Genomic DNA, 26,123 nt, shown 5'->3' on the forward strand with positions numbered 1-26,123 from the left:
ACAAAGGGGATGGGAACCAGTCAGGATTATCTTCACACCAGTGGGGCCTCATCATCTTAAGGTGAGGAACCCAGCACATGTGTCCTCAAACCAGAGGACCCACATCACCAAGGGCCTTGGAGTGAGGCAGGCAGGAGTAGCCTCACAACACAGGGCACATAATATAAAAAACGTGAGGATTCCAGCATTTAGACCTTCCAGCAGGCGGCCCAGAACACCGAGGCTATGGGATCCACGCCACAGTGAACTCACAGCAGAGGGCCCGCATCATAAAACTGTGAGCAACCCTGGCGTTGGGACCACAGCACAGAAGGCCCACATCCCCATGGGAATGGGAACCTGGCTGGAGTGTCCTCGCACCACTGGGCGCACATCAGAAAATGTGGGGAGCCCACCATTTAGGGCCTGACGCCAGAGGGCCGTCATCACCGAGAGGAGGAGGCACCCTGCATGCTCCAACTGCCACCAGAGAGCTCACGTCTCCAAGGTGACGTGTGCCAGCCAGGCAGGAGTGACCTCACAGCAGAGGGCCTACCTCACAGAACGTTGAGGAACCCAGCCAGGATTAGACTCTCGCCAGAGGGCCCACCTCACCAAGGGGATGGGAACCAGGCAGGAGTGTCCTCACACGAGTGGGACCACATCATCGAAAGGTGAGGAACGCAGCACATGTGGCCTCAAGCCATAGGACAGTCATCACCAAGGGGCTGGCAGTGAGGCAGGCAGGAGGAGCCTCACAACAGAGGGCACATAGAATAAAAAAGTTGAGGAATCCAGCAGTTGGAACCTCCCAGCAGGTGGCTCAGAGCACCGATGATAAGGGATCCTTGCCGGAGTGAACTCACAGCAGAGGGCCCACATCATGGTACTGTGAGCAAGCCAGCCGTTTTGACCTCAGAGCAGAAGGCCCATATCCCCATGGGGATGGGAACCTGGCAAGAGTGTCCTCACTCACTTGGCGCACATCAGAAAATGTGGGGAGCCCAGCAGTTATGGCTTAAGGCAAGAGGGCCCTCATCACCGAGGGGAGGAGGATCCCAGCACACTCCAACTGCCACCAGAGGGCCCACGTCGCCAAGGTGACGTGTGCCAGACAGGCATGATTGACCTCACAGCAGAGGGCCCACCTCATAGAAGGGTGAGGAACCCAGCCAGGATCAGACTCTCACCTGAGGTCCCACATCAGCAAGGGGATGGGAACCAGTCAGGACTGTCTTCCCTCCAGTGGGGTCACATCATCGAAAGGTGCGGAACCCAGCACATGTGGCCTCAAATCAGAGGACACATATCACTAAGGGAATGGGAGTGAAGCAGGCAGGAGTAGCCTAAAAACAGAGGGCCCAAAGAATAAGAAAGGTGAGGAATCCAGCAGTTGGAACCTCCCAGCAGGCGGCTGAGAGCACAGAAGCTATGGGATGCAGGCAGGAGTGAACTAACAGCAGAGAGCCCACATCATGAAACTGTGAGCAACCCAGGCGTTGGGACCTCAGAGCAGAAGGTCCACATCCCAATGGGGATGTGAACCTGGCTGGAGTGTCCTCGCACCACTGGGCGCACATCACAAAATGTGGGGAGCCCAGCAGTTAGGGCCTGACGCCAGAGGGCCTTCAATACCGAGGGGAGGAGGCTCCCAGCAGGCTCCAAGTGCCACCAGAGGGCTCATGTCCACAAGGCGAGGTGAGCAAGCCAGGCAGGAGTGACCTCACAGCAGACGGCCCACCTCACAGATGGGTGAGGAACCCAGCCAGGATCAGACTCTCAACAGAGGGCCCACATCACCAAGGGGATGTGAACCAGGCAGGAGTCTCCTAAGACCATTGGTCCCACATCATCGAAAGGTGAGGAACCCAGCACATGTGGCCTCAAACCAGACGACACACATCACGAAGGGGCTGGGAGTGAGGCAGGCAGGAGGATCCTCACAACAGAGGGCCCAAAAAATTAAAAAAGTGAGGAATCCAGCAGTTGGAACCTCCCAGCAGGCGGCCAAGAGCACAGAGGCTATGGGATCCAGGCCTCTGTGAATTAACACCAGAGAGCCCACATCATGAAAATGTGAACAACCCAGCCGTTGGGACCTCAGAGCAGAAGGCCCACATCCCCATGGAGATGGGATCCTAAGAGGAGTGCCAAAGCATCACTGGGCTCACTAAGAAAAGTTGGTGAGCCCAGCAGTTAGGGCCTGACCCAAGAGGGCCCTCATCACCGGGGGGAGCAGATTCCCAGCACGCTCCAACTGCCACCACACGGCTGACTTCACCAAGGCAATGTGTTCCAGCCATGCAGGAGTGACCTATCAGCAGAGGGTCTCCCTCACAGGTGGGTGAGGAACACAGCCAGGAACAGACTCTCACCAGGGGATCCACATAACCACGTGGATGAGAACCAGGCAGGAGTGTCCTCACACTAGTGGGGCCACATCATCGAAAGGTGAGGAACCCAGCAAAGGTGGCCACAAACCAGAGGACCCACATCACCAAGGGGTTGAGAGTGAGGTAGGTGTCTGGACGGGCATATTTAACACTCATTTCCCACCAGGAAGAGGAATTAACCAAAGGCTCAGCATGCCCTGCCAGAAGCAGATTAGGGCCTGAAGCAGTCTTGCGGGTTTGCGGCCAGCTCACAAGAAAGCGAGTTGAAGAAAGGAGCTCAGGGGCACTGTCATTCACAAACCTGCAGAGTTATAAATGACAGCTATCGTCCAAAAATATATTGAAGTAAGGCTGCGAAGAGGACTTGAAAGCGGGGCAGAATTTCAGGAAACCGATTTCAGGAGGTAGACTGGATTTGCATTTAAAGCATAGGAAAAGAGGCAGAACATCGACAATGATGCACTTGGCAAAAAAGGGCGTATGAGTTTGTTCCTGAATATATTCAGGAAAAAACACATACGCCCTTTTTGGCCAACCAAGCAAGCTTGCAATAGAAATCCGAACTACTATGAAGTGTCACTTCCCCCCGGTCTAAAGGGCCATCTGTGAAAAGTGTAAAATCCAGAAAGGCAAGACAGGCCATGGGGAAAAAGGAGCCTTTTATGCTGATGGGTGGGATGTAAATTGCCAACAGCCACTCTGGAGAAGTGTATGGTGTTTCCTGATACATCCAAAAAACAAAGCAACAGAGTCTAGGGCATTTCCACTTATGGTCCAATAGCTTAGGGAAATTAAAATCAAAAAGACACAGCCACCCCAAAATTTGGGATGGCTCTGTTTACAGGAACCTCTTCGACAGTACAAGTTAAATATCCCAGAGAACAAATAATTGATAAAGAAGTTGCGGTACTTACGTACAACAGAATACCACTCAGCAATGAAATCTGCGTCACCAGGCCTGTACCAGCATAATGAGTGGATTGAGGCACGATGATTCTAAGTGAAATAAGTCACACAGAAAAAGAAACATCATAAGGTATCACTAATGCACGGAATGTAAACTTGGCTACACATGAACTGAATTACAAAACAGAACAGGGTCTGAAGTTTAGAAAACCAACTTATGCTTGCTTAAGGGGAAAGGTGAGTTGGGGTGCTGCATAAAACCAGAGTTTGAAATTAGCACAGATACCGTTCCATAAGCCAAATATGTAATAGACAAGACCTACCCCTTGCTCAATGAAATGGACTCAACAATGAGGTATCACCTCACACCTGTTAGAATGGGCATCATCTGAAAATCTACAAACAACAAATGCTGGAAAGGGTGTGGAGAAAAGGAACCCTCTTCCACTATTGTTGGGAATATAAACTGATACAGTCACTATGAGAACAATATGGAGTTTCTTAAAAACTAATAATAGAATTACCATATGATACAGCAATCCCAGTACTGGACATATACCCAGACAAAACCATAAATCAAAAAGAGACATTCACCGCAATGTTCATTGCATCACTATTTACAATATCGAGGTAATGGAAGCAACCTAAATGCCCACAGACAGACGAATGCATAAAGATGTGGTACATATATAAAATGGAATATTACTAAGCCATGAAAGGAATGAAATTGGGTCATTTGTAGAGACATTGATGGATCTAGAGACTGTCATACAGAGTGAAGTAAGTCAGAAAGAGAAAAACAAATCTTGTATATTCATGCATATATGTGGAACCTAGAAAAACTGTACAGATTAACCGTTTTGCAAGGCATAAATAGAGCAACAGATGTAGACAACAATCTTATGGACAACAAGGGGGGAAAGCTCTTGGGGGGGTGGTGGTGGGAGGAGTTGAGAGATTGGGATTGGCATGTAAACATTTATATGTATAAAATAGATAACCAATAAGAACCTGCTGTATAAAAATATAAAATAAAATTCAAAATTAAAAAGAAATAAAATTTAAAAAATAAAACAGAAAAAACAATTATTCCCTTCACATACATGTATTTATATGAATAAATTATTTCCATGCTTATATCTGTAAATACAAAAAAGAGGAATAAAATCTACCTTGAACCAAAAGCGAAAAAGAGAAAAAAAAAAAACAGAACCCACCAGTTACTCAGAGGAAAACCGTATCAGGGCACTTGCTCCAGTTGTAAACAATTCTGAAGTTGGTCAGTGGTGGGGAATCGTCTCCCATTCAGCCAGCAGCCCCCACACAGCAAGCGTACTCATTGCAAAGCTGGGGCACCGTGCCGAGGCATCTGTGAGTAAACGTGAGCTGAGCCCCAGGCCAGTTGCTGCTGAACTGTTCCCACCCTTCCCAGGTAAAACACCTGAATATATACAAGGACTTGAAAGCCTAGAGGAAGGGCCATGGAGCCACACGAGTGACAGCATGCCAGCTGACTTGGTGCCTGCAGGCCAGCCAGGATGGTCCTGGCCCTGGGTGCTCTTCTGGAAGATTTCCATTTCCCTGCCTGAGATACCCGTCCTGTCCCTGCCCCCACTGCTTTTTTCCTTCCTCACCTCTGCCCAGGGAGAAATTTCAGCAGCAGGTATGGGTGACACATCCTCTTCTTTAGCAGGTGGCAGCCTGGCAACTGCTGCAGAAAGTCCAGCAGAGCCCCACTCACACTGGGCCACCCACAAAGCCGTGGCCTCTCACTCCCTCCCACCAGCCCAGCCCCGAGACTGCTGACAGGGCAGAGAAAATGGCGTCAGGCACAGCTGCAGGGGCTCTTGCTGCCTGGAGTGGGATTTATATTGATCTCAACCCAGGCACACCTGGGGAGGGCTGGCCGGCACGGTAAGGCTGCCCTGGTCAGCCAATCATCACCCTTCAGGGGCTCACAGTTGCAGAAAATGGAACTTGCTGAACCGGCCAGGTCCAAGGAACAGGTGTGGGCTCCTGAGAGTCAGGATAGACAAGGGGCTGCAGCTTTGGCTTGTTTTCTAATCATTTTATCTGGCCCATGAGTGGGAGACAACTTCAAGAAAACCCTCTCCTAATGAGAGGAACCCAGGAGTCAGGGAGAGGAGGGGTGGGTGGTGGTTGGAGACAGAGGCCTGGTGCCCTGGGTGCAGTGGAAGTCTCTGGAAGACCAGGTGGAGGGAGGCCACACAGAGTGATGCCCAGGGTCACAGACCTGTCGGAGCTGCTGTTTGTTAGTTCAAGTCCTGCTCTGAGGTGCTCTGTGTCAGCTCTGAGCGACAGGTGAGCTGGGGGTGCTCTTCAATGAGGGCTATGTGCACGGTTCCTGTGTGCCCAGCCCTGCCACGGTACCTGCAAGGGTAGTTCTGTATCCTGGGAGAGGCCTGACCATGAGAGCCCCGTAGGCTGGGTTGGGGGTGGGGTACCTGCCCAGGAGAGCTCCATATCCTGGGATTGGCCTGACCACGAGAGCCCCATGGGCTGCTGGGGACCTGGTAAAGGATGTCAGGACAGTCAGTGAAGCCACCGAGGATATACCTCCACTTGCTCCTGATTCCTACACCCTGCTGGTCATTCTACCAACCACCAGGACATGGTATTCTGTATTAGTCTTCAATGATGCCTTCTTTTGTATTCCATTAGTCCCAGAGTCACAAGAAATTTTGGCTTGTGAGTGGCAGGACTCAACATACAACTAAAACAATACTTCCGGGCCGTCTTGCCCCAAGGGTTCAAAAATTCCCACACCATCTTTGGGGAAAGCTTAGCTAAAGACCGAAAAGTTCTACCTCTGGAAAAGGAAACCCTCCTTCAATATGCAGACGACATTCTGATCGCCAGCCCTACTAAGGAGGCCTCTGAACTACCAAGCCAATAAAGGATAGAAGTTGTCCAAGAAAAAGCTCAAATATCACAGACTGCGGTGACCTGCCTGGGCTTCATTCTCACACAAGGTCAGAGAAGCCCATCCCAGGAAAGGGAAGAAACCATTTGCAGCCTTACCCCTTTCTAAAACTAGAAGACAGCTTAGGGGTTCCTGGGGAGGCCAGGGTTTGCTGCTTCTGGATCCCTAACTACAGTCTACTAGCTGGGCCTCTACATGAAACACTGAAAGGAAAAGATGATGATCCTTTTGAACAGAATCCAGAAGTGGCCTTTCAAGAATGGAAAGAGCAGTCAATTCAGACCCTTGCCCTGGAACTCCCTAATTGAGCTAAACCCTTTGACCTTTACATTCCCGGTGAAAGGTGAATCGCCATTGGAGAATTAGTGTAAAAACTGGGACCACTTGAAATGGAACAACGCAAGAATGCCATCCAGGTAGGATAAACTACAGTCACCAAGGGGCTTGGCCCACTGCCACATCTGGCCAAGATACTGGCGGTATCTAAAAACCTGGAAATCAGCAGCCCAAAAGGCCACCTCCCTCCTAAGGGAAAAGGACCCCACGTGGTGATCCTAATCACCAACCATGCCCTGAAGTTGCAGGGTTCGCTCCGTGGGCACACCGACCTCGAGTGAGGAGGCCCTCCAACTCCAACATCCAGAGAGATAACCGGGGGCAACAGGGCACCATGACGACTCGTGTGAACATCACTTGACCTGGAGTTTCTCTCATAAAACAACAATAGTGTGTCCCGAAGGAGTAGACTACAGCTTGCAGGACTTACTGCACCCGGAGGGGAGCTAATAATCTTGGCGGGGGAACCGTATATCACACTGTCACCATAGAAAAGCCTACAGACACCGTGATGATGGTGGCCAATAAGACCGGCTGGACTCCTGTTTACTTCAAAAGGCTGTTGACTCAGTGGCCACCATGGTCCTTGATCACCACTGACCCTGGACTGTCTGGGAGTTGAGCGGGCAGGGCTCTGACACCTGGTGCTGTTTTTACGTTAATTCAGGGGCCTAATTGAAGAAAAAGCAGACTACTGGTCAGAGCATCTAGGCTGGCAGAAACGGTCAGCCTAAGGTGGCCGAACAAATGTGGGGCGGGGTGAAATCGGCCCCCACAGCGTCTCTGCACATCTCTTTCCTGGACCCTTAAAGGTCATTAGAATCTATAACACTTCCAATGCTGGTGCTCAGGCGGACGAGCAGGGAGGCAGGGGTCCTGGGGCCAATCAACGTCACCTGGAGGCTGCTGGGGAGAAGTTCTGACCCTCGTCCCCTGGTATGAGGGCTCCCAACTCAGCACTCAGCAGTTACAGAAGAAGGGTCTGCACCCTCAGCACTCCAAGAATGAGGAACGGGACAAAAGGCAGAGGAGGGGTTTGTCCCCAGCAAAGCCCATTAAAAATCCCTGGGAGATAAAAATAGAATCTGGGCAATAAAGTCAAGTCTGACCGTTTTTATCCTTTGCGCTTTGTCTAATTTCACGTGCTCCTAGGGTCCCACATGCAGAGGTTCCACACCCGGCACTTCAGACCAGATTTCCTAGTGCAGAATGGCTGGGTCGACACCTCAGCTCCTGGGGCCCAGTGCAGACTCCGAGATATAGAGCCTGAGCTGCAGCCAACCCGGCCCTCGAGAGCTCCGCCCCCTCCCTCCCACTGACTCTCACAGGATCTCTACACAGCAGCCCAGCCCACAGCCCACGCAGTAGTGTATGCTCTCACCTCTCCATTCTCTGATCAAAATATAAAATTTCCTTTGCTTGTGAACCAAACTCAGTCTCGATCTCTTGGCCCCAATGACACTGGGCAGGGGGACACTTGTTGGGGTCCACTCTGGAGGATCAGTAACAGAAATTGAGACTATTGTAACTTCAATGAACAGATGTGTGAGCCAAACTGTAGTTAACATAGAACAGTTTATAAGGCTCGGGTAAAATAAGATGTTTCTAACACTTCCATTTGATATTTCCATCACTTTATTATAAGCAAGTTCAGTGAAAAGGTTTGTCTTATTTGTCAGGTCAATATTAGAGAAATGAAGTGATTTCTTTCCAAGGATGTACATCTAATAATCTTGGTTAAAGCTTCAATCTTGTTTTAAATGCTTTTCCATTGAAAATGATACCTCTCTTTCAGCTCCCCCATTTCTGAGAAGTATAAAATCTTGTAATTTATTATTATCAAAGGGGAAAGGTGGGAGGAGGGATAAATTAACAGTTTGGAATTAACACATACACACTGCTATGTATAAAATAGATCATCAACAAGGAACTACTGTATAGCACAGGGAACTACACTCAATATTTTGCAATAACCTATAAGGGGAAATAATCGGAAAAAGAATAGATATTTTTATTGACATCATCTATCAATGACAGTTAAAGTGTAACGTAAGGGAAGCCGGTGGTGAGTGCTTCTGACCCTGAAGACTTCAATCATCTAAAGTTTGGACTCTGCCTACTTCCCAAGGCCCTTAATGAACATATGTGTAGCCGTAGCTTAAAAAACTCCCCAGTTTGGGTTTCGGGGAGACACTGATTTTGAAAAAGCCCTGGTGTTCTCCTTACATGAATGGGACTCTTCCTACTGCTAAAACATGTCTGTCACACCCAGAGGATGGTATACCGTCTGATCGGGAAGAGTTTGGAAAAGGCATCTCATCTCCTCATCTCCTGGTGCTTGGGTTCACCCCTCCAGCGTCTTTACTAACAGTCTCCCCACTTGGAGATGTCAGCACTGTCAACATCCTGTTGCGTACAGTTTGGAATTTGTCCAGAGGATGAAGCGGAAGGATGAGGAACAATGAGAGACAAGTCCTAGGTGTTCAGACAGGCACATGTCACTCTAATTTCCAATCAGGAAGATGAATTGACCAAAGGCTAGGGTTGCCCATGGAAAGAGTATAGGGCTTGAGGAAATCCCACTGCTTTGTGCCCAGTTCCCATAAACACAAGTTGAACAATGGAACTCAGGGGCAGTAAAATTCACGAAACTGCAGAGTTGAAAATATCTATCACTGAAAAATGTCTTGAGGAAAGTCAGAGAAAAGGATTGGTAAGCAAGGGAGAATGGCAGGAAAGGGATTTGAGGAGGTAGAAAGGACTCGCCATTAAGCACAAGAAAAGGGGCTGAACATTGTCAACATTGCAGTTGGCCAAAAAGGCTGTATGCGTTTTTTTCTGTATATGTTCAAGAAAAGGGCATACACTTTTTTAGCCAACCAAACAGGTGGGCACTGGAAATCAATACTACAAAAGATATCACTTCGCATCAGTCAGAAGAGCCATCCTCATAAAGTGTAAACACCAGAAATGCAGGACAGGGCAAGGAGAAGAGGGAGCCCTGTGAGGCTTATAGTGGAAATGTATATTGCCAACGGCCATTCTGGAGAAGTGTATTGTGTTTACTAAAGCATCTAAAAAATGAGCTACAGAGCATAGGGCACTTGCACTCATGGGCGTATATCTTGGGAAAAACAAAAATCGAGAGGACACAGGCACCCCAATGTTTACTGCCTCTCTGTTTAAAAGATCCTCGACTAGGATATAACTTAAATGTCCCTGGAGGGAAAAAATGGATAGAGATGTGGTACTTATGTAGAGTGGAATATTACTCAGCCTGGAAATCAATGAAATATGCCCAGTTGTAACAACTCAGGAGGAGTTACGTATGATCATTCTAAGTGACATAATTCAAAAAGAAAAAGACACATATCATAAGATATCACTTAAAGGTGGAATCCAAAATGGCTACACATGAAATAAATTACAAAACAAAAACATAGTCAAATATGTAGAAAACACGCGTAAGGCTGCTAAACGGGAAAGGTGGGGAGGGGTGAGGCATCATCCAGGAGGTTGAAATTAGCAAAGATACCATTCCAAATACCAAACTGATAATCAACAAGGCCTACACGGTAGCTAAAAGAACTGCACTCAGCACACTCAAGTCACCGGAAAAGAATATCTATGACTGGTAAGAATCTGAAAAAGAATTTATTGATGTCTCTCTGTACGTGAATCAAGTGGATGTACAGCAGCAAGAAACAGAGCTTTGAAAATCAGCTGTAACCAATATAGTAATAAATTGAAAAAAATAAACGACAGAGAGACAGAGAAAACCTCTTACAACTTTTCCTCAGGGACGGTGATGCAACATGGATTGAACACATCTAGACCCACAGCAGGATGAGACATAAGGCTGGAAACTGTTCGCGCTAAGAGAAATGTGAGGTTGGGTGAGGAAATGCACACCCTTTAAAGTAATACTACCTGGTACCCATTCAATGGGTCCCAAATCTGCAGGTTCAAGGAATCTTCCTACAGCTAAAACATGCATGGAAAACCCAGAGGACTGTACACCATGTGATCGGGAGATGTGTCTAAAATGCACCTCATTTATCCTCTCCTGGTGCTCCTGTTCATCATTCCAGCCACGTTACTTAGAATCTCCCCACTTAGAGAATCAGCACATTTAAACTTCTGTTTCACACATTTTGCAAATTGTGAGGAGGATGAACGGGAAGAGGGGGAACCAATGAGAGAATAGTTGTAGGGGTTTGGACGGGCACATGTCACTCTAATTTCCCATTAAGAATAAGAATTAAAAAAAGGCTCAGCCCGCCTCGCCGGAGCCAAAATAGGGCCTGAAGCAATCCTGCGGCTTTGAGGCCAGCTCACAAAAGAGCAACTTCAAAACTGGAGCTCAGGGTCACTGCAATTCACAAACCTGCAGAGTTATAAATGAAAACTAACGTCCAAAAATATGTTGAGGTAAGGCAAAGAAGAGGATCTGAATGCAAGACAGAATTGCAAGAAACAGATTTCAAGAGATAGATTGGACTCGTCTTTAAAGCACATGAAAAGCGGCAGAATTTCGACAATGATGCAGTTGGCCCAAAAGGGAGTATGCGTTTTTTCCTGAATATATCCAGGAAAAAACGCATACGCACTTTATGGGTAACCAAGCAAGCAAGCAATGCAAATGTGCACAACAAAGAAGTCTCATTTCCCACCGGTCAAAAGGGCCATCCGAAAAAGTTGTAAAAACCAGAAATGCAGGACAGGCCATGGAGAACAGGGAGCCTTTATACGCTGATGGACAGTGTGTGAGAGCTGCCGAGAGCCACTCCAGAGAAGTGTATGGTGGTTCCTAAATCATCTAAAAAACAGAGCTACAGAGCATAGGGCACTTCCAATCACGGGAGTATATCTAGGCAAGTCTAAAAATCAACAAGACACAAGCACACCACAGTTTAGGACTACTCTGTTTACAAGAACCTCAACTTCAGTACACCTTAAATATCCCAGGAAAGAGAACAATGGATAAAGAAAATGTGGTACTTATGTACAATGGAATATCTCTTCACCATGAAATCAATGTAATAAGGCTAGTAGAAGGATAAAGAGTGGATTTAGGTCCGATAATACTACTTGAAATAAGTCAAACAGAAAAAGAAACATATAAGATATCACTTATAGAGGGAGGATAAATATGGCTGCACAAAAAATGAATTACAAAACAGAACAGTGTCTCACATTTAGAAAACACACTTATGTCAGCTTAAGGGGAAAGGAGAGGTGGGGTGATGCATAAAACCAAAGTTTGAAATTAGCACAGATACCGTTCAATAAACCAAATAGGTATTAGACAAGATCTACACCTTGCTCAATGAACTGGCCTCAACACACCTCATACACCGCAGAGAACTATATCTGAGTAATAAGAATCTTAAAACCCATGTATTGATATATCTCCATAAGGGAATCAAGTGTGCGCAGAGTGGCACAAACACAGCAGTGAAAATGAGCTAAACCCCATTATAGAAATAAATTTTAAAACCAAAACGCAGAAACAATGAAAGAGAGAAAAATTCTTACAAAATTCGCTCAGGGGCTGTGATGCAACCTGGAATGACCACATATAAACCCACAGCTGGATAAGACATAAGGCTGGACACTTGGGGCTGAGAGGATTGGTGAGCTTTGGTGAGCAACTGCCGAAAGTTTAATGCAATACTTCATGCTACTCATTCCAAGGGTCCCAACACTCCAGGTTGAAGGGAATCTTCCTACAGCTAAACCATGCATGGGAAATCCAGCAGATGGTATACCGTATGATCGGGAAAGGTTTCTAAAACGCACCTCATTTTCCTCTCCTGGGGCTCCGGATCAACATTCCAGACACTTTACTAACAACATCCCCACATGGAGAGTCAATGCCTTTAAGTTCCGGTATCGCACAGTCTGCAGTTAGTGCGGAGGATGAATGGGAATAGGGGGAACCAGTGAGAAAATAGCTGTAGCAGTTTCAATGGCCACATGTTACTCTAATTTCACATAGGAAGAAGAATTAACCAAAGGCACAGCAAGGCGCCCCAGAAGAAGAATAGGGCCTGAAGAAATCCTGTGGATATGAGGCAAGATCACAAAAATAAGAGCTGAAAAATGGAACTAAGGGCAGCTGCAATTCAAAAACCTGCAGAGTTATAAAGGCCAACTATTTTCCAAAAGTATATTGAGGTAAGGCTATGAAGAGGCACTGACAGCAAGGCAGATGTGCAGGAAACCTATTTCAGGAGGTAGACTGGAATTGCATCGAAAACATATGAAAAGACTCAGAACATCGACAATCATGCACTTGGCCAAAAAGGGCGTATGCGTTTTTTCCTGAATATATTCAGGAAAAAACGCATACACACTTTCTGGCCAACCAAGCAAGCTTGCAAAGGAAATCTGCACTACAATGAAGTCTCACTGCCCCCCAGTCAAAAGGGCCATCTGAAAAAAGTGTAAAATCCAGAAAGGCAGGACAGGCCATGGAGAACTGGGAGCCTTGTTATGCTGACGGGTGCGATGTAAATTGCAAACAGCCACTCTGGAGAAGTGTATGGTGTTTCCTGAAACATCTAAAAAACAAAGCAACAGAGCCTAGGGCACTTCCACTTATGGTCCTATAGCTTAGGGTAATTAAAATGAAAAAGACACAGCCACCCGGAAGTTTGGGACAGCTCTGTTTACAAGAACCTTGTTTACGGTACAAGTTAAATATCACAGAAAGCGAAAAATGGATAAAGAAGTTGTGGTACTTACGTACAATGGAATATCACTCAGCAATGAAATCTATGTCATCAGGCCCGTAGCAGCATAATGAGTGGATTCACGTACGATGATTCTAAGTGAAATAAGTCACACAGAAAAAGAAACATCATAAGATATCACTACTACACGGAATGTAAACTTGGCTACACAGGATCTGAATTACAAAACAGAACAGGGTCTCAAATGTAGAAAACCAACTTATGCTTGCTTAAGGCGAAAGGTGAGTTGGGGTGCTGCATAAAAACAGAGATTGAAATTAGCACAGATACCGTTCCATAAGCCAAATATGTAATAGACAAGAGCTACTCCTTGCTCAACGAAGTGGACTCAACACGCCATATTAAACGCCTAATAATATACCTGACTAGTAAGAATTTAAAACCTATGGATTTATATGTCTCCGAAAGAGAATTAAGTGTGTGTACAGCAGCATAAATGTAGCAGTGATAGGATTGGTGAGGTTCAGTGAGGAAATGCAGACCCTTTGAAGTCATATTGCATGGTACCCATTCCATGGGTCTCAACTCTCCAGTTTTAAGGGATTCTTCCTTCAGCTAAAACATGCATGTGGAACCCAGAGTATGATCCACCGTGTGATCGGGAAACGTGTTCAAATGTATCTCATTTTTTGTCCCCTGCTACTCGGTGCAACTTTCCAGACACTTTACTAACACTCTCCCCACTTGGAGAGTCAGTGCCTTTAACCTCCTGTTTGGCCCAGTTTGCAATTTCATCGGAAGATGAACAGGAATAAGGAGAAGCAATGGGAGACTATCTCTAGGTGTCTGGAAGGGCAAATTTAACTCTCATTTCCCACGAGGAAGACGAATGAACCAAAGGCTCCGTGTGCCGTACTGGAACTAGATTAGGGCCTGAAGAGATCCTGCGGTTTTGCGGCCAGCTCACAAGAAAGCGAGTTGAAGAAAGGAGCTAAGGTGCACTGTAGTTCACAAACCTGCGGAGTTATAAATGACAGCTATCATCCAATATTATACTGAAGTAAGGCTGCGAAGACGACTTGAATGCGGGGCAGAATTGCTGGAAACCGATTTCAGAAGGTACACGGGAGTCGCTCTTAAAGCATAGGAAACGAGACAGAACTTGGAAAGTAATGCACTTGGCAAAAAAGGGCATATGTGTTTTATCCACAGCTCTCATAACTGAGGGGAGGAGATTCCCAGCAGGCTCCAACTGCCACCTGAGGGCTCACATTGGCAAGGCAACGTGAGCAAGTCAGGCAGGAGTTACCTCACAGCAGAGGTCCCACCTCACAGAAGGGTGAGAAACCCAGCCAACATCAGACTCTCACCAGAGGGCCCACATCACCAAGGGGATGGGAACCAGGCAGGAGTGTCTTCACACCAGTGGGGCCACATTATCGAAAGGTGAGGTACTCAGCACATGTGTCCTCAAACCAGAGGACCCACATCACCAAGGGCCTCGGAGTGAGGCAGGCAGGAGTAGCCTCACAACACTGGGCCCATAGAATAAAAAAGTGAGGAATCCAGCAGTTGGAACCTCCCAGTAGGTGGCCCAGAGCACCGAGGCTATGGGATCCAGGCCACAGTGAACTCACAGAAGAGGGCCCATGTCATGAAACTGAGCAACCCAGACATTGGGACCTCAGAGCAGGAGGCCCACATCACCATGGGGATGGAAATCTGGTAGGAGTGTCCTCGCACCACTGAGAACGTATCAGAAAATTTTCGGCAACCAGCAGTTAGGGCCTGATGCCAGAGGACCCTCATCACCAAGGGAAGGAGGCTCCCAGCAGGCTCCAACTGCCACCAGAGGGCTGACGTCGCCAAGGCGATGTGTGCCAACCAGGCACGAATGACCTCACAGCAGAGGGCCCACCTCAGAGAAGTGTGACGAACCCAGTCAGGATCAGACTCGCACCAGAGGGCCCACATCACCAAATGGATTGGAACCAGGCAGGAGTGTCCTCACATGAGTAGGGCCACATCATCTAAAGGTGAGGAACCCAGAACATGTGGCTTCAAACCATAGGACACCCATCACCAAGGGGCTGGGAGTGAGGCAGGCAGGAGGAGCCTCATAACAGAGGGCCCAAAAATAAGAAAGGTGAGGAATCCAGCAGTTGGAACCTCCCAGCAGGCGGCCCAGAGCACAGAGGCTAGGGGATCCAGGCCGGAGTGAACTAACACCAGACAGCCCACATCATGAAACTGTGAGCAACCCAGACATTGGGACCTCAGAGCAGAAGGCCCACATCCCCATGGTGATGGGAACATGACAGGAGTGTCCTGGCATCACTGGGCTCACATCAGAAAACGTGGGGTGCTCAGAAGTTAGGGCCTGACGCTAGAGGGCACTCATCACCGAGGGGAGGAGGCTCCCAGCAGGCTCCAGCTGCCACCAGAGGGCCAACGTCGCCAAGGCGATGTGTGCCAGCCCGGCAGGAGTGACCTCACAGCAGAGGGCCCACCTCACAGAAGGGTGAGGAACACAGCCAGGATCAGACTCTCACCAGAGGGCCCACATCACCAAGGGGATGGGAACCAGGCAGGAGTGACCCCACACCAGTGGGACAACATCATCGAAAGGTGAGGATCCCAGCACATGTAGCCTCAAACCACAGGAACCACATCACCAAGGGGTTCGGAATGAGGCTGGCAGGACTGGCCTCACAACACACAGTCCATAGAATATAAAAGTTGAGGAATCCAGCAGTTGGAACCTCCCAGCAAGTGGCCCAGAGCACCGAGGCTATGGGATCCAGGCCGCAGTGAACTCACAGCAGAGGGCCCACATCATGAACCTGTGAGCAGCCCAGCCGTTGGGACCTCAGAACAGAAGGCCCACATCCCCATTGGGATGGGAACCTGGCAGGAGTGGCTTCGCACAACTTAGCACATATCAGAAAATGTTAGGAGCCCAGCAGTTAGGGCCTGACGCCAGGGGGCCCTCATAACTGAGGGGAGGAGACTCCCAGCAGGTTCCAACTGCCAACAGAGGGCCCACGTCTACAAGGTGGCATGCACCAGCCAGGCAGTAGTGACCTCACAGCAGAGGGCCTATCTCACAGAAGGGTGAGGAACCGAGGCAGGATGAGACTCTCGCCAGAGGACCCACATCACAAAGGGGATGGGAACCAGTCAGGATTATCCTCACACCAGTGGGACCTCATCATCTTAAGGTGAGGAACCCAGCACATGTGTCCTCAAACCAGAGGACCCACATCATCAAGGGCCTTGGAGTGAGGCAGGCAGGAGTAGCCTCACATCACAGGGCACATAATATGAAAAACGTGAGGATTCCAGCATTTAGACCTTCCAGCAGGCGGCCCAGAACACCGAGGCTATGGGATCCAGGCCACAGTGAACTCACAGCAGAGGGCCCGCATCAAAAACTGTGAGCAACCCAGGCGTTGGGACCTCAGCGCAGAAGGCCCACATCCCCATGGGAATGGGAACCTTGCTGGAGTGTCCTCGCACCACTGGGTACACATCAGAAAATGTGGGGAGCCCACCATTTAGGGCCTGACGCCAGAGGGCCGTCATCAACGAGAGGAGGAGGCACCCTGCATGCTCCAACTGCCACCAGAGGGCTCACGTCTCCAAGGTGACGTGTGCCAGCCAGGCAGGAGTGACCTCACAGCAGAGGGCCTACCTCACAGAACATTGAGGAACCCAGTCAGGATTAGACTCTCGCCAGAGGGCCCACCTCACCAAGGGGATGGGAACCAGGCAGGAGTGTCCTCACACGAGTGGGGCCACATCATCGAAAGGTGAGGAACGCAGCACATGTGGCCTCAAGCCATAGGACAGTCATCACCAAGGGGCTGGCAGTGAGGCAGGCAGGAGGAGCCTCACAACAGAGGGCACATAGAATAACATGTTGAGCAATCCAGCAGTTGGAACCTCCCAGCAGGCGGCTAAGAGCACCGATGATAAGGGATCCTTGCCGGAGTGAACTCACAGCAGAGGGCCCACATCATGGTACTGTGAGCAAGCCAGCCGTTTTGACCTCAGAGCAGAAGGCCCATATCCCCATGGGGATGGGAACCTGGCAAGAGTGTCCTCACTCACTTGGCGAACATCAGAAAATGTGAGGAGTCCAGCAGTTATGGCCTAAGGCAAGAGGGCCCTCATCACCGAGGGGAGGAGGGTCCCAGCACATTCCAACTGCCACCAGAGGGCACACATCGCCAAGGTGACGTGTGCCAGACAGGCATTATTGACCTCACAGCAGAGGGCCCACCTCACAGAAGGGTGAGGAACCCAGCCAGGATCAGACTCTCACCTGAGGGCCCACATCAGCAAGGGGATGGGAACCAGTCAGGACTGTCTTCCCTCCAGTGGGGCCACATCATCGAAAGGTGCGGAACCCAGCACATGTGGCCTCAAATCAGAGGACACATATCACAAAGGGAATGGGAGTGAGGCAGGCAGGAGTAGCCTAAAAACAGAGGGCCCAAAGAATAAGAAAGGTGAGGAATCCAGCAGTTGGAACCTCCCAGCAGGCGGCCGAGAGCACAGAAGCTATGGGATGCAGGCAGGAGTGAACTAACAGCAGAGAGCCCACATCTTGAAACTGTGAGCAACCCAGGCGTTGGGACCTCAGAGCAGAAGGCCCACATCCCAATGGGGATGTGAACCTGGCTGGAGTGTCCTCGCACCACTGGGCGCACATCACAAAACGTGGGGATCCCAGCAGTTAGGGCCTGACGCCAGAGGGCCCTCATCACCGAGGGGAGGAGGCTCCCAGCAGGCTCCAAGTGCCACCAGAGGGCTCATGTCCACAAGGCGAGGTGAGCAAGCCAGGCAGGAGTGACCTCACAGCAAACGGCCCACCTCACAGATGGGTGAGGAACCCAGCCAGGATCAGACTCTCAACAGAGGGCCCACATCACCAAGGGGATGTGAACCAGGCAGGAGTCTCCTAGGACCATTGGTCCCACATCATCGAAAGGTGAGGAACCCAGCACATGTGGCCTCAAACCAGACAACACACATCATGAAGGGGCTGGGAGTGAGGCAGGCAGGAGGATCCTCACAACAGAGGGCCCAAAAAATTAAAAAAGTGAGGAATCCAGCAGTTGGAACCTCCCAGCAGGCAGCCAAGAGCACAGAGGCTATGGGATCCAGGCCTCTGCGAATTAACACCAGAGAGCCCACATCATGAAAATGTGAACAACCCAGCCGTTGGGACCTCAGAGCAGAAGGCCCACATCCCCATGGAGATGGGATCCTAAGAGGAGTGCCAAAGCATCACTGGGCTCACTAAGAAAAGTTGGTGAGGCCAGCAGTTAAGGCCTGACCCAAGAGGGCCCTCAGCACCGGGGGGAGCAGATTCCCAGCACGCTCCAAATGCCACCACACGGCTGACTTCACCAAGGCAATGTGTGCCAGCCATGCAGGAGTGACCTATCAGCAGAGGGTCTCCCTCACAGGTGGGTGAGGAACACAGCCAGGAACAGACTCTCACCAGGGTGTCCACATAACCACGTGGATGAGAACCAGGCAGGAGTGTCCTCACACTAGTGGGGCCACATCATCGAAAGGTGAGGAACCCAGCAAAGGTGGCCACAAACCAGAGGACCCACATCACCAAGGGGTTGAGAGTGAGGTAGGTGTCTGGACGGGCATATTTAACACTCATTTCCCACCAGGAAGAGGAATTAACCAAAGGCTCAGCGTGCCCTGCCAGAAGCAGATTAGGGCCTGAAGCAGTCTTGTGGGTTTGCGGCCAGCTCACAAGAAAGCGAGTTGAAGAAAGGAGCTCAGGGGCCCTGTAATTCACACACCTGCAGAGTTATAAATGACAGCTATCGTCCAAAAATATATTGAAGTAAGGCTGCCAAGAGGACTTGAAAGCGGGGCAGAATTGCAGGAAACCGATTTCAGGAGGTAGAGTGGATTTGCATTTAAAGCATAGGAAAAGAGGCAGAACATCGACAATGATGCACTTGGCAAAAAAGGGCGTATGAGTTTGTTCCTGAATATATTCAGGAAAAAACACATACGCCCTTTTTGGCCAACCAAGCAAGCTTGCAATGGAAATCCAAACTACTATGAAGTGTCACTTCCCCCCGGTCTAAAGGGCCATCTGAGAAAAGTGTAAAATCCAGAAAGGCAAGACAGGCCATGGGGAAAAAGGAGCCTTGTTATGCTGATGGGCGGGATGTAAATTGCCAACAGCCACTCTGGAGAAGTGTATGGTGTTTCCTGATACATCTGAAAAACAAAGCAACAGAGTCTAGGGCATTTCCACTTATGGTCCCATAGCTTAGGGAAATTAAAATCAAAAAGACACAGCCACCCCAAAATTTGGGACGGCTCTGTTTACAGGAACCTCTTCTACAGTACAAGTTAAATATCCCAGAGAACAAATAATTGATAAAGAAGTTGCGGTACTTACGTACAACAGAATACCACTCAGCAATGAAATCTGCGTCACCAGGCCTGTACCAGCATAATGAGTGGATTGAGGCACGATGATTCTAAGTGAAATAAGTCACACAGAAAAAGAAACATCATAAGGTATCACTAATGCACGGAATGTAAACTTGGCTACACATGAACTGAATTACAAAACAGAACAGGGTCTCAAGTTTAGAAAACCAACTTATGCTTGCTTAAGGGGAAAGGTGAGTTGGGGTGCTGCATAAATCCAGAGTTTGAAATTAGCACAGATACCGTTCCATAAGCCAAATATGTAATAGACAAGACCTACCCCTTGCTCAACGAAATGGACTCAACAATGAGGTATCACCTCACACCTGTTAGAATGGGCATCATCTGAAAATCTACAAACAACAAATGCTGGAAAGGGTGTGGAGAAAAGGAAGCCTCTTCCACTATTGTTGGGAATATAAATTGATACAGTCACTATGGAGAACAATATGGAGTTTCTTAAGAAACTAATAATAGAATTACCATATGATACAGCAATCCCAGTACTGGACATATACCCAGACAGAACCATAAGTCAAAAAGAGACATTCACCGCAATGTTCATTGCATCACTATTTACAATATCGAGGTAATGGAAGCAACCTAAATGCCCACAGACAGACGAATGCATAAAGATGTGGTACATATATAAAATGGAATATTACTAAGCCATGAAAGGAATGAAATTGGGTCATTTGTAGAGACGTCGATGGATCTAGAGACTGTCATACAGAGTGAAGTAAGTCAGAAAGAGAAAAACAAATCTTGTATATTCATGCATATATGTGGAACCTAGAAAAACTGTACAGATTAACCATTTTGCAAGGCATAAATAGAGCAACAGATGTAGACAACAATCGTATGGACAACAAGGGGGGAAAGCTCTTGGGGGGGTGGTGGTGGGAGGAGTTGAGAGATTGGGATTGGCATGTAAACATTTATATGTATAAAATAGATAACCAATAAGAACCTACTGTATAAAAATATAAAATAAAATTCAAAATTAAAAAGAAATAAATTTAAAAAATAAAACAGAAAAAACAATTATTCCCTTCACGTACATGTATTTATATGAATAAATTATTTCCATGCTTATATCTGTAAATACAAAAAAGAGGAATAAAATCTACCTTGAACCAAAAACGAAAAAGAGAAAAAAAAAAAACAGAACCCACCAGTTACTCAGAGGAAAACCGTATCAGGGCACTTGCTCCAGTTGTAAACAATTCTGAAGTTGGTCAGTGGTGGGGAATCGTCTCCCATTCAGCCAGCAGGCCCCACACAACAAGCGTCCTCATTGCAAAGCTGGGGCACCGTGCCGAGGCATCTGTGAGTAAACGTGAGCTGAGCCCCAGGCCAGTTGCTGCTGAACTGTTCCCACCCTTCCCAGGTAAAACACCTGAATATATACAAGGACTTGAAAGCCTAGAGGAAGGGCCATGGAGCCACACGAGTGACAGCATGCCAGCTGACTTGGTGCCTGCAGGCCAGCCAGGATGGTCCTGGCCCTGGGTGCTCTTCTGGAAGATTTCCATTTCCCTGCCTGAGATACCCGTCCTGTCCCTGCCTCCACTGCTTTTTTCCTTCCTCACCTCTGCCCAGGGAGAAATTCCAGCAGCAGGTATGGGTGACACATCCTCTTCTTTAGCAGGTGGCAGCCTGGCAACTGCTGCAGAAAGTCCAGCAGAGCCCCACTCACACTGGGCCACCCACAAAGCCGTGGCCTCTCCCTCCCTCCCACCAGCCCAGCCCCGAGACTGCTGACAGGGCAGAGAAAATGGCGTCAGGCACAGCTGCAGGGGCTCTTGCTGCCTGGAGTGGGATTTATATTGATCTCAACCCAGGCACACCTGGGGAGGGCTGGCCGGCACGGTAAGGCTGCCCAGGTCAGCCAATCATCACCCCTCAGGGGCTCACAGTTGCAGAAAATGGAACTTGCTGAACCGGCCAGGTCCAAGGAACAGGTGTGGGCTCCTGAGAGTCAGGATAGACAAGGGGCTGCAGCTTTGGCTTGTTTTCTAATCATTTTATCTGGCCCATGAGTGGGAGACAACTTCAAGAAAACCCTCTCCTAATGAGAGGAACCCAGGAGTCACGGAGAGGAGGGGGTGGGTGGTGGTTGGAGACAGAGGCCTGGTGCCCTGGGTGCAGTGGAAGTCTCTGGAAGACCAGGTGGAGGGAGGCCACACAGAGTGATGCCCAGGGTCACAGACCTGTCGGAGCTGCTGTTTGTTAGTTCAAATCCTGCTCTGAGGTGCTCTGTGTCAGCTCTGAGCGACAGGTGAGCTGGGGGTGCTCTTCAATGAGGGCTATGTGCACGGTTCCTGTGTGCCCAGCCCTGCCACGGTACCTGCAAGGGTAGCTCTGTATCCTGGGAGGGGCCTGACCATGAGAGCCCCGTGGGCTGGGTTGGGGGTGGGGTACCTGCCCAGGAGAGCTCCATATCCTGGGATTGGCCTGACCACGAGAGCCCCATGGGCTGCTGGGGACCTGGTAAAGGATGTCAGGACAGTCAGTGAAGCCACCGAGGATATACCTCCAGTTGCTCCTGATTCCTACACCCTGCTGGTCATTCTACCAACCACCAGGACATGGTATTCTGTATTAGTCTTCAATGATGCCTTCTTTTGTATTCCATTAGTCCCAGAGTCACAAGAAATTTTGGCTTGTGAGTGGCAGGACTCAACATACAATTAAAACAATACTTCCGGGCCGTCTTGCCCCAAGGGTTCAAAAATTCCCACACCATCTTTGGGGAAAGCTTAGCTAAAGACAGAAAAGTTCTACCTCTGGAAAAGGAAACCCTCCTTCAATATGCAGACGACATTCTGATCGCCAGCCCTACTAAGGAGGCCTCTGAACTACCAAGCCAATAAAGGATAGAAGTTGTCCAAGAAAAAGCTCAAATATCACAGACTGCGGTGACCTGCCTGGGCTTCATTCTCACACAAGGTCGGAGAAGCCCATCCCAGGAAAGGGAAGAAACCATTTGCAGCCTTACCCCTTTCTAAAACTAGAAGACAGCTTAGGGGTTCCTGGGGAGGCCAGGGTTTGCTGCTTCTGGATCCCTAACTACAGTCTACTAGCTGGGCCTCTATATGAAACACTGAAAGGAAAAGATGATGATCCTTTTGAACAGAATCCAGAAGTGGCCTTTCAAGAATGGAAAGAGCAGTCAATTCAGACCCTTGCCCTGGAACTCCCTAATTGAGCTAAACCCTTTGACCTTTCCATTCCCGGTGAAAGGTGAATCGCCATTGGAGAATTAGTGCAAAAACTGGGACCACTTGAAATGGAACAACGCAAGAATGCCATCCAGGTAGGATAAACTACAGTCACCAAGGGGCTTGGCCCACTGCCACATCTGGCCAAGATACTGGCGGTATCTAAAAACCTGGAAATCAGCAGCCCAAAAGGCCACCTCCCTCCTAAGGGAAAAGGACCCCACGTGGTGATCCTAATCACCAACCATGCCCTGAAGTTGCAGGGTTCGCTCCGTGGGCACACCGACCTCGAGTGAGGAGGCCCTCCAACTCCAACATCCAGAGAGATAACCGGGGGCAACAGGGCACCATGACGACTCGTGTGAACATCACTTGACCTGGAGTTTCTCTCATAAAACAACAATAGTGTGTCCCGAAGGAGTAGACTACTGCTTGCAGGACTTACTGCACCCGGAGGGGAGCTAATAATCTTGGCGGGGGAACCGTATATCACACTGTCACCATAGAAAAGCCTACAGACACCGTGATGATGGTGGCCAATAAGACCGGCTGGACTCCTGTTTACTTCAAAAGGCTGTTGACTCAGTGGCCACCATGGTCCTTGATCACCACTGACCCTGGACTGTCTGGGAGTTGAGCGGGCAGGGCTCTGACACCTGGTGCTGTTTTTACGTTAATTCAGGGGCCTAATTGAAGAAAAAGCAGACTACTGGTCAGAGCATCTAGGCTGGCAGAAACGGTCAGCCTAAGGTGGCCGAACAAATGTGGGGCGGGGTGAAATCGGCCCCCACAGCGTCTCTGCACATCTCTTTCCTGGACCCTTAAAGGTCATTAGAATCTATAACACTTCCAATGCTGGTGCTCAGGCGGACGAGCAGGGAGGCAGGGGTCCTGGGGCCAATCAACGTCACCTGGAGGCTGCTGGGGAGAAGTTCTGACCCTCGTCCCCTGGTATGAGGGCTCCCAACTCAGCACTCAGCAGTTACAGAAGAAGGGTCTGCACCCTCAGCACTCCAAGAATGAGGAACGGGACAAAAGGCAGAGGAGCGGTTTGTCCCCAGCAAAGCCCATTAAAAATCCCTGGGAGATAAAAATAGAATCTGGGCAATAAAGTCAAGTCTGACCGTTTTTATCCTTTGCGCTTTGTCTAATTTCACGTGCTCCTAGGGTCCCGCATGCAGAGGTTCCACACCCGGCACTTCAGACCAGATTTCCTAGTGCAGAATGGCTGGGTCGACACCTCAGCTCCTGGGGCCCAGTGCAGACTCCGAGATATAGAGCCTGAGCTGCAGCCAACCCGGCCCTCGAGAGCTCCGCCCCCTCCCTCCCACTGACTCCCACAGGATCTCTACACAGCAGCCCAGCCCACAGCCCACGCAGTAGTGTATGCTCTCACCTCTCCATTCTCTGATCAAAATATAAAATTTCCTTTGCTTGTGAACCAAACTCAGTCTCGATCTCTTGGCCCCAATGACACTGGGCAGGGGGACACTTGTTGGGGTCCACTCTGGAGGATCAGTAACAGAAATTGAGACTATTGTAACTTCAATGAACAGATGTGTGAGCCAAACTGTAGTTAACATAGAACAGTTTATAAGGCTCGGGTAAAATAAGATGTTTCTAACACTTCCATTTGATATTTCCATCACTTTATTATAAGCAAGTTCAGTGAAAAGGTTTGTCTTATTTGTCAGGTCAATATTAGAGAAATGAAGTGATTTCTTTCCAAGGATGTACATCTAATAATCTTGGTTAAAGCTTCAATCTTGTTTTAAATGCTTTTCCATTGAAAATGATACCTCTCTTTCAGCTCCCCCATTTCTGAGAAGTATAAAATCTTGTAATTTATTATTATCAAAGGGGAAAGGTGGGAGGAGGGATAAATTAACAGTTTGGAATTAACACATACACACTGCTATGTATAAAATAGATCATCAACAAGGAACTACTGTATAGCACAGGGAACTACACTCAATATTTTGCAATAACCTATAAGGGGAAATAATCGGAAAAAGAATAGATATTTTTATTGACATCATCTATCAATGACAGTTAAAGTGTAACGTAAGGGAAGCCGGTGGTGAGTGCTTCTGACCCTGAAGACTTCAATCATCTAAAGTTTGGACTCTGCCTACTTCCCAAGGCCCTTAATGAACATATGTGTAGCCGTAGCTTAAAAAACTCCCCAGTTTGGGTTTCGGGGAGACACTGATTTTGAAAAAGCCCTGGTGTTCTCCTTACATGAATGGGACTCTTCCTACTGCTAAAACATGTCTGTCACACCCAGAGGATGGTATACCGTCTGATCGGGAAGAGTTTGGAAAAGGCATCTCATCTCCTCATCTCCTGGTGCTCGGGTTCACCCCTCCAGCGTCTTTACTAACAGTCTCCCCACTTGGAGATGTCAGCACTGTCAACATCCTGTTGCGTACAGTTTGGAATTTGTCCAGAGGATGAAGCGGAAGGATGAGGAACAATGAGAGACAAGTCCTAGGTGTTCAGACAGGCACATGTCACTCTAATTTCCAATCAGGAAGATGAATTGACCAAAGGCTAGGGTTGCCCATGGAAACAGTATAGGGCTTGAGGAAATCCCACTGCTTTGTGCCCAGTTCCCATAAACACAAGTTGAACAATGGAACTCAGGGGCAGTAAAATTCACGAAACTGCAGAGTTGAAAATATCTATCACTGAAAAATGTCTTGAGGAAAGTCAGAGAAAAGGATTGGTAAGCAAGGGAGAATGGCAGGAAAGGGATTTGAGGAGGTAGAAAGGACTCGCCATTAAGCACAAGAAAAGGGGCTGAACATTGTCAACATTGCAGTTGGCCAAAAAGGCTGTATGCGTTTTTTTCTGTATATGTTCAAGAAAAGGGCATACACTTTTTTAGCCAACCAAACAGGTGGGCACTGGAAATCAATACTACAAAAGATATCACTTCGCATCAGTCAGAAGAGCCATCCTCATAAAGTGTAAACACCAGAAATGCAGGACAGGGCAAGGAGAAGAGGGAGCCCTGTGAGGCTTATAGTGGAAATGTATATTGCCAACGGCCATTCTGGGGAAGTGTATTGTGTTTACTAAAGCATCTAAAAAATGAGCTACAGAGCATAGGGCACTTGCACTCATGGGCGTATATCTTGGGAAAAACAAAAATCGAGAG

This window comes from Orcinus orca, chromosome 2 (assembly GCF_937001465.1).
Source record: "Orcinus orca chromosome 2, mOrcOrc1.1, whole genome shotgun sequence".
Taxonomy (NCBI): domain Eukaryota; kingdom Metazoa; phylum Chordata; class Mammalia; order Artiodactyla; family Delphinidae; genus Orcinus; species Orcinus orca.